This window comes from Trachypithecus francoisi, unplaced genomic scaffold (genome assembly GCF_009764315.1).
Source record: "Trachypithecus francoisi isolate TF-2019V2 unplaced genomic scaffold, Tfra_2.0 Lachesis_group6, whole genome shotgun sequence".
NCBI lineage: Eukaryota > Metazoa > Chordata > Mammalia > Primates > Cercopithecidae > Trachypithecus > Trachypithecus francoisi.
In genome coordinates, this window is record NW_022681471.1 from 12,075,526 (window position 1) to 12,085,798 (window position 10,273).

A 10,273-nucleotide genomic window follows, 5' to 3' on the forward strand; every position below is an offset into this window, starting at 1 on the left:
TTGGTCTAAAATTCTCTTTTTTTTTGTTGTATCTCTGACAGGCTTTAGTATCAGGATGATGCTCGCCTCATAAAATGAGTTAGGGAAGATTCCCTCTTTTTCTATTGATTGGAATAGTTTCAGAAGGAATGGTACCAGCTCTTCCTTGTACCTCTGGTAGAATTTGGCTGTGAATCCATTTGGTCTTGGACTTTTTTTGCTTGGTAGGCTGTTAATTATTGCCTCAATTTCAGAGCCTGTTATTGGTCTATTCAGGGATTCAACTTCTTATTGGTTTACTTGGGAGAGTGTATGTGTCCAGGAATTTATCCATTTCTTCTAGGTTTTCTAGTTTATTTGTATAGAGGTGTTTATAGTATTCTCTGATGGTAGTTTGTATTTCTGTGATGATACACAGAAAGAGGTGGTGATATCCTCTTTATCATGTTTTATTGCGTCTGTTTGATTCTTCTCTCTTTTCTTCTTTATTAGTCTTGCTAGCAGTCTATCAATTTTGTTATCTTTTCAAAAAACCAGCTCCTGGATTATGATTTTTGAAAGTTTTTTTGTGTCTCTATCTTCTTCAGTTCTGCTCTGATCCTAGTTATTTCTTGCCTTTGCTAGCTTTTGAATTTGTTGCTCTTCTTCTCTGGTTCTTTTAATTGTGATGTTAGAGTGTCAATTTTAGATCTTTCTGCTTTATTATGGGCATTTAGTGCTGTAAATTTCCCTTTACACGCTGCTTTAAATGTGTCCCAGGGATTCTGGTATGTGTATCTTTGTTCTCATTGGTTTCAAAGAACATCTTTATTTCTGCCTTCATTTTGTTATGTACCCAGTAGTCATTCAGGAGCACGTTGTTCAGTTTCTTGTAGTAAGCGGTTTTGATTGAGTTTCTTAATCCTGAGTTCTAGTTTGATTGCACTGTAGTCTGAGAGACAGTTTGTTATAATTTCTATTCTTTTACATTTGCTGAGGAGTGCTTTACTCCAACTATGCAGTCAATTTGGAATAAGTATGATATGGTGCTGAGAAGAATGTGTATTCTGTTGATTTGGGGTGGAGAGCTCTGTAGTGTCTATTAGGTCTGCTTGGTGCAGAGTTGAGTTCAATTCCTGGATTCCTTGTTAACTTTCTTCTCGTTGATCTGTCTAATGTTTGACATTGGGGTGTTTAAAGTCTCCAGATTATTATTGGTGGTAGCCTAAGTCTCTTTTTAAGTCTCTAGGACTTGCTTATGAATCTGGGTGCTCCTGTATGGGTACATATGTATTTAGGATAGTTAGCTTCTTTGTGAATTGATCCTTAACATTATAATGGGCCTTCTTTGTGTCTTTTTTTTTTTTTTGTTTTTATTATACTTTAAGTTCTAGGGTACATGTGCATGACGTTTATATCATGTATAACTCCCAATGCAATCCCTCCTCCTCCCCCCTCCCATGATAGGCCCCATGTGTGATGTTCCCCTTCCGAGTCCAAGTGATCTCATTGTTGATTCCCACCTATGAGTGAGAACATGCGGTGTTGGTTTTCTGTTCTTGTGATAGTTTGCTAAGAATGATGGTTCCAGCTGCATCCATGTCCCTACAAAGGACGCAAACTCATCCTTTTTTATGGCTGCATAGTATTCCATGGTGTATATGTGCCACATTTTCTTAATCCAGTCTGTCACAGATGGACATTTGGGTTGATTCCAAGTCTTTGCTATTGTGAATAGTGCCGCAATAAACAACGTGTGCATGTGTCTTTGTAGTAGAGATTTATAATCCTTTGGGTATATACCCAGTAGTGGGATGGCTGGGTCATATGGTACATCTAGTTCTAGATCCTTGAGGAATCGCCATACTGTTTTCCATAATGGTTGAACTAGTTTACAACCACCAACAGTGTAAAAGTGTTCCTATTTCTCCACATCTCTCCAACACCTGTTGTTTCCTGACTTCTTAATGATTGCCATTCTAACTGGTGTGAGATGGTATCTCATTGTGGTTTTGATTTGCATTTCTCTGATGGCGAGTGATGATGAGCATTTTTTCATGTGTCTGTTGGCTGTATGGATGTCTTCTTTTGAGAAATGTCTGTTCATATCCTTTGCCCACTTTTTGATGGGGTTGTTTGTTTTTTCTTGTATATTGTTTGAGTTCTTGTAGATTCTGGATATTAGCCCTTTGTCAGATGAGTAGGTTGCAAAAATTTTCTCCCATTCTGTAGGTTGCCTGTTCACTCTGATGGTAGTTTCTTTTGCTGTGCAAAGCTCTTTAGTTTAATGAGATCCCATTTGTCAATTTTGGCTTTTGCTGCCGTTGCTTTTGGTGTTTTAGACATGAAGTCCTTGCCCATGCCTATGTCCTGAATGGTACTACCTAGATTTCTTCTAGGGTTTTTATGGTATTAGGTCTAACATTTAAGTCTCTAATCCATCTTGAATTAATTTTGTATAAGGGGTAAGGAAAGGATCCAGTTTCAGCTTTCTACTTATGGCTAGCCAATTTTCCCAGCACCATTTATTAAATAGGGATCCTTTCCCCATTTCTTGTTTTTGTCAGGTTTGTCAAAGATCAGATGGCTGTAGATGTGTGGTATTATTTCTGAGGACTCTGTTCTGTTCCATTGGTCTATATCTCTGTTGTGGTACCAGTACCATGCTGTTTTGGTTACTGTAGCCTTGTAGTATAGTTTGAAGTCAGGTAGCGTGACGCCTCCAGCTTTGTCCTTTTGACTTAGGATTGTCTTGGCAATGCGGGCTCTTTTTTGGTTCCATATGAACTTTAAAGCGTTTTTTCCAATTCTGTGAAGAAAGTCATTGGTAGCTTGATGGGGATGGCATTGAATCTATAAATAACCTTGGGCAGTATGGCCATTTTCACGATATTGATTCTTCCTATCCATGAGCATGGTATGTTCTTCCATTTGTTTGTGTCCTCTTTGATTTCACTGAGCAGTGGTTTGTAGTTCTCCTTGAAGAGGTCCTTTACATCCCTTGTAAGCTGGATTCCTAGGTATTTTATTCTCTTTGAAGCAATTGTGAATGGAAGTTCATTCCTGATTTGGCTCTCTGCTTGTCTGTTACTGGTGTATAAGAATGCTTGTGATTTTTGCACATTAATTTGTATCCTGAGACTTTGCTGAAGTTGCTTATCAGCTTAAGGAGATTTTGGCTGAGACAATGGGGTTTTCTAAATATACAATCATGTCATCTGCAAACAGGGACAATTTGACTTCTTCTTTTCCTAACTGGATACCCTTGATTTCTTTCTCTTGCCTGATTGCCCTAGCCAGAACTTCCAACACTATGTTGAATAGGAGTGGTGAGAGAGGGCATCCCTGTCTTGTGCCAGTTTTCAAAGGAATTTTTCCAGTTTTTGCCCATTCAGTATGATATTAGCTGTGGGTTTGTCATAAATAGCTCTTATTATTTTGAGGTACGTTCCATCAATACCGAATTTATTGAGCGTTTTTAGCATGAAGGCTGTGAATTTGTCAAAAGCCTTTTCTGCATCTATTGAGATAATCATGTGGTTCTTGTCTTTGGTTCTGTTTATATGCTGGATTACGTTTATTGATTTGCGAATGTTGAACCAGCCTTGCATCCCAGGGATGAAGCCCACTTGATCATGGTGGATAAGCTTTTTGATGTGCTGCTGAATCGGTTTGCCAGTATTTTATGAGAATTTTTGCATCGATGTTCATCAGGGATATTGGTCTAAAATTCTCTTTTTTTGTTGTGTCTCTGCCAGGCTTTGGTATCAGGATGATGTTGGCCTCACAAAAAGAGTTAGGGAGGATTCCCTCTTTTTCTATTGATTGAAATAGTTTCAGAAGGAATGGTACCAGCTCCTCCTTGTACCTCTGGTAGAATTCAGCTGTGAATCCATCTGGTCCTGGACTTTTTTTGGTGGGTAGGCTATTATTGTTGCCTCAATTTCAGAGCCTGCTATTGGTCTATTCAGGGATTCAACTTCTTCTGGTTTAGTCTTGGAGAGTGTAAGTGTCCAGGAATTATCCATTTCTTCTAGATTTTCTAGTTGATTTGCGTAGAGGTGTTTATAGTATTCTCTGATGGTTGTTTGTATTTCTGTGGGTCGGTGGTGATATCCCCTTTATCATTTTATTGCGTCTATTTGATTCTCTCTCTTTTCTTCTTTATTAGTCTTGCTAGCGGTCTGTCAATTTTGTTGATCTTTTCAAAAAACCAACTCCTGGATTCATTGATTTTTTGGAGGGTTTTTTGTGTCTCTATCTCCTTCAGTTCTGCTCTGATCTTAGTTATTTCTTGCCTTCTGCTAGCTTTTGAATGTGTTTGCTCTTGCCTCTCTAGTTCTTTTAATTGTGATGTTAGAGTGTCAATTTTAGATCTTTCCTGCTTTCTCTTGTGGGCATTTAGTGCTATAAATTTCCCTCTACACACTGCTTTAAATGTGTCCCAGAGATTCTGGTATGTTGTATCTTTGTTCTCATTGGTTTCAAAGAACATCTTTATTTCTGCTTTCATTTCGTTATGTACCCAGTAGTCATTCAGGAGCAGGTTGTTCAGTTTCCATGTAGTTGAGCGGTTTTGATTGAGTTTCTTAGTCCTGAGTTCTAGTTTGATTGCACTGTGGTCTGAGAGACAGTTTGTTATAATTTCTGTTCTTGTACATTTGCTGAGGAGTGCTTTACTTCCAATTATGTGGTCAATTTGGAATAAGTGCGATGTGGTGCTGAGAAGAATGTATATTCTGTTGATTTGGGGTGGAGAGTTCTATAGATGTCTATTAGGTCCGCTTGGTGCAGAGATGAGTTCAATTCCTGGATATCCTTGTTAACTTTCTGTCTCGTTGATCTGTCTAATGTTGACAGTGGAGTGTTGAAGTCTCCCATTATTATTGTATGGGAGTCTAAGTCTCTTTGTAGGTCTCTAAGGACTTGCTTTATGAATCTGGGTGCTCCTGTATTGGGTGCATATATATTTAGGAGAGTTAGCTCTTCTGTTGAATTGATCCTTTACCATTATGTAATGGCCTTCTTTGTCTCTTTTGATCTTTGATGGTTTAAAGTCTGTTTTATCAGAGACTAGGATTGCAACCCCTGCTTTTTTTTGTTCTCCATTTGCTTGGTAGATCTTCCTCCATCCCTTTATTTTGAGCCTATGTATGTCTCTGCATGTGAGATGGGTCTCCTGAATACAGCAGACTGATGGGTCTTGACTCTTTATCCAGTTTGCCAGTCTGTGTCTTTTAATTGGAGCATTTAGTCCATTGACATTTAAGGTTAATATTGTTATGTGTGAACTTGATCCTGTCATTATGATATTAACTGGTTATTTTGCTCGTTAGTTGATGCAATTTCTTCCTAGCCTCGATGGTCTTTACATTTTGGCATGTTTTTGCAATGGCTGGTACCGGTTGTTCCTTCCATGTTTAGGGCTTCCTTCAGGGTCTCTTGTAAGGCAGGCCTGGTGGTGACAAAATCTCTAAGCATTTGCTTATCTGTAAAGGATTTTATTTCTCCTTCACTGATGAAGCTTAGTTTGGCTGGATATGAAATTCTGGGTTGAAAATTCTTTTCTTTAAGAACGTTGAATATTGGCCCCCACTCTCTTCTGGCTTGTAGAGTTTCTGCCGAGAGATCTGCTGTTAGTCTGATGGGCTTCCCTTTGTGGGTAACCCGACCTTTCTCTCTGGCTGCCCTTAAGATTTTTTCCTTCATTTCAACTTTGGTGAATCTGGCAATTATGTGTCTTGGAGTTGCTCTTCTGGAGGAGTATCTTTGTGGTGTTCTCTGTATTTCCTGAATTGAATGTTGGCCTGCCCTACTAGGTTGGGGAAGTTCTCCTGGATGATATCCTGAAGAGTGTTTTCCAACTTGGTTCCATTTTCCCCCTCACTTTCAGGCACCCCAATCAGACGTAGATTTGGTTTTACATAATCCCATACTTCTTGCAGGCTTTGTTCATTTCTTTTTCTTCTTTTTTCTTTTGGTTTCTCTTCTCGCTTCATTTCATTCATTTGATCCTCAATCGCTGATACTCTTTCTTCCAGTTGATCGAGTCGGTTACTGAAGCTTGTGCATTTGTCACGTATTTCTCGTGTCATGGTTTTCATCTCTGTCATTTCGTTTATGATCTTCTGCATTAATTAGTCTAGCTGTCAATTCTTCCACTTTTTTTTCAAGATTTTTAGTTTCTTTGCGCTGGGTATGTAATTCCTCCTTTAGCTCTGAGAGTTTGATGGACTGAAGCCTTCTTCTCTCATCTCGTCAAAGTCATTCTCTGACCAGCTTTGATCCGTTGCTGGCGATGGGCTGCGCTCCTTTGCAGGGGGAGATGCGCTCTTATTTTTTGAATTTCCAGCTTTTCTGCCCTGCTTCTTCCCCATCTTTGGGTTTTATCTGTCTCTGGTCTTTGATGATGGTGACGTACTGATGGGGTTTTGGTATAGGTGTCCTTCCTGTTTGATAGTTTCCTTCTGACAGTCAGAAGGACTGTCTGTGGTCTGTTGGAGATTGCTTGAGGTCCACTCCAGACCCTGTTTCCTGGGTATCAGCAGCAGAGGTTGCAGAAGATAGAATATTGCTGAACAGCGAGTGTACCTGTCTGATTCTTTCTTTGGAAGTTTCCTCTCAGGGGGTACTCCACCCTGTGAGGTGTGGGGTGTCAGACTGCCCCTAGTGGGGGATGTCTCCCAGCTAGGCTACTCAGGGGTCAGGGACCCACCTGAGCAGGCAGTCTGTCCGTTCTCAGATCTCAACCTCCGCGTTGGGAGATCCACGGCTCTCCTCAAAGCTGTCAGACAGAGTCATTGGTCTGCAACGGCCCCCACTCTTCCCCTAATGGACTGCAGCTGTGCGCTGTCCCAGAGGTAGAGTCTACAGAGACAGGCAGGTTCCTTGAGCTGCTGTGAGCTCCACCCAGTTCGAGCTTCCCAGCGGCTTTGTTTACCTACTTAAGCCTCAGCAATGGCGGGCGCCCCTCCCCCAGCCTCGCTGCTGCCTTGCGGATAGATCGCCGCAGACGGCTGTGTTAGCAGTGAGGGAGGCTCCTGGGCGTGGGACCCTCCCGGCCAGGTGTGGGATATATTCTCCTGGTGTGCCTGTTTCCTTAAAGCGCAGTATTGGGGTGGGAGTTACCGATTTTCCAGGTGTTGTGTGTCTCAGTTCCCCTGGCTAGGAAAAGGGATTCCCTTCCCCTTGCGCTTCCAGGTGAGGCGATGCCTCGCCCTCCTTCAGCTCACGCTGGTCAGGCTGCAGCAGCTGACCAGCACCGATTGTCCGGCACTCCCTAGAGAGATGACCCCAGTACCTCAGTTGCAGAAATCACCGGTCTTCTGTGTCGCTCACGCTGGGAGTTGGAGATGGGAGCTGTTCCTATTCGGCATCTTGCTCCGCCCCCCCTTTGTGTCTGATCTTTGATGGTTTAAAGTCTGTTTTATCAGAGACTAGATTGAAAACCCTGTTTTTTTTTTTTTTTTTTTTTTTCCATTTTCTTGGTAGATCTTCCTCCATCCCTTTATTTTGAGCCTATGTGTATCTCTGCAGTGAGATGGGTTCTCCTAAATACAGCACACTGAGGTCTGGACTCTTGGCCAATTTGCCGGTCTGTGTCTTTTAATTGGAGCATTTAGCCATTTACATTTAAGGTTAAATTGTTATGTGTGAACTTGATCCTGTCTTATGATATTAGCTGTTTATTTTGCTCGCTAGTTGATGCAGTTTCTTCATAGATCGTGGTCTTTACATTTTGGCATGTTTTTGCAAGGCTGGTACCGGTTGTTCATTTCTATATATTTAGTGCTTCCTCAGGAGCTCTTGTAGGGCAGGCCTGGTGGTGACAAAATCTAAAGCATTTGCTTGTCTGTAAAGGATTTTATTTCTCCTTCACTTATGAAACTTAATTGGCTGGATATGAATTCTGGGTTGAAAATTCTTTTCTTTAAGAATGTTGAATATTGGCCCCCACTCTTTTGGCTTGTAGAGTTTCTGCCGAGAGATCCATGTTAGTCTGATGGGCTCCCTTTGTGGATAACCCAACCTTTCTCTTGCTGCCTAACATTTTGCCTTCATTTCAACTTTGGTGAATTTGACAATTATGTGTCTTGGAGTTGCTTTCTCAAGGAGTATCTTTGTGCATTCTCTGTATTTCCTGAATTTGAGTGTTGGCTGCCTTACTAGGTTGGGAAAGTCTCCTGGATAATATCCTGCAGGTGTTTTCCAACTTGGTTCCATTCTCCCCGTCACTTTCAGGTACACCAATCAGATATAGATTTGGTCTTTTCAGATAGTCCCATATTTCTTGGAGGCTTTGTTCGTTTCTTTTTACTCTTTTTTCTCTAAACTTCTCTTTTCACTTCATTTCATTCATTAGATCTTTAATCGCTGATACCATTTCTTCCCGTTGATTGAATTGGTTACTGAAGCTTGTGCATTTGTCATGTAGTTCTCATGTCATGGTTTTCATCTCTGTCAGGTCGTTTAAGGACTTCTCTATGTTGGTTATTCTAGTTAGCTATTTGTCAAATCTTTTTTCAAAGTTTTTAGTTCCTTTGCATTGGGTTCGTACTTCCTCCGTTTGCTCAGAGAAGTTTGATCCTCTGAAGCCTTCTTCTCTCAACTCGTCAAAGTCATTTCTTTCCAGCTTTGTTCCGTTGCTGGCAAGGAGCTGAGTTCCTTTGAAGGGGGAGAGGCACTCTGATTTTTAGAAGTTTCAGCTTTTCTGCCCTGCTTTTTCCCCATCTTTGTGGTTTTATCTACCTTTGGTCTTTGGTGATGGTGACATAGAGATGGGGTTTTGGTGTGGCTCTCCTTTCTGTTTGTTAGTTTTCCTGTTAATAGTCAGGACCCTCAGCTGCAGGTCTGTTGGAGTTTGCTTGAGGTCCACTCCAGACCCTGTTTTCCTGGGTATAAGCAGTGGAGGCTGCAGAAGAGTGAATATTGCTGAACAGCAAATGTTGATGTCTGATCCTTCTTCTGGAAGCTTCGTCTCAGAGGTATACCCGACCATGTGAGGTGTGAGGTGTCAGTCTGCCCCTAGTGGAGGATGTCTCCCAGTTAGGCTACTTGGGAGTCAGGGACCCACTTGAGCAGGCAGCCTGTCCATTCTCAGATCTGAAACTCCATGCTAGGAGATCCACTGCTCTCTTCAAAGCTCAGCTGGAAATGCAGAAATCACCCTTCTTCTCTGTTGCTCACACTGGGAGCTGGAGACTGGAGCTGTTCCTATTTGGCCACCTTGGCACCACCCCCGGTAACTGGATTTATCAGAGCAAGCAAACAAGAAGGCAAGAAAAAGTAAGCTGGAAGTTACCTTCTAGTAAACTTAACCTTAGACATTATATCCCATCGCTTTTGTTGTAATCTGTTCACTAGAAGGTATTGTATTTGTTAGAAGCTAGTCACTAGGTCCAGCCACACTAAAAAGGAGGAGGTGACTCAAGGGCATGAATACCTGGAGATGGGTATAACTGGGGACCATCTTAGTTATAAATCTTTTATCACATGCAGGTCACTTGAGGCTTCATGGCCAAGTCCAATGAACTTTGGTATATTTCTCTTCCTTTCTGACCTTTCTAGGTCCTCTCATCTACGCACTATCTCCAAATTGAAATTCTGTCTTCACTGTGACTGCACACACTTTATTTTATCACCTCTCCTATTCTTTCTTTCTCTCTCTCTCTTTCTCTCTGTCTCTCGTTTGAGACAGGGTCTTGCTCTGTCACCCAGGCTGGAATGCAGTGGCACCATCATGACACAATGCAGCCTCAACTTCCTGGGCTCAAGTGATCCTCCTGACTCAGCCTTTCCAGTAGTTGGGACCCCAGGCATGCTCCACCATGCCTGTCTAATTTAATTTTTTAAAATATATATAGACAAGGTCTTCCTATGTTTCCCAGGCTGGTCTCAAACTCCTGAACTCAAACAATCCTTCCACCTTGGCCTCCCAAAGTGCTGAGATTACAGACATAAGCCACCTTGCCCAGCCTCTTTTCTCTATCTCTGCTCCTCTTCCCCCTTTTGCCTACTAAATCTGCAGCCTAACTCAAAGTAGGCACATTAACAAAAAATTGTAGGCTCATGGAATAAGTACAAGTGGCTGTCAAGGGTCAGTTTTTTGCTCTCATATCTTCATCTTTCATTTCTATGTTTTGCAATGACAATTCCATTTTATCTCCCTCATTTATAACATCCATTCAGTTATCATTCTAAGAATTAAGACTGATTTTTTTTTTTTTTTTTGAGACAGGGTCTTGTTCTGTCACCCAGGCTGAAATACAGTGGTGCAATCTTTGCTCACTGCAGCCTCCAATTCCTGAGCTTAAGA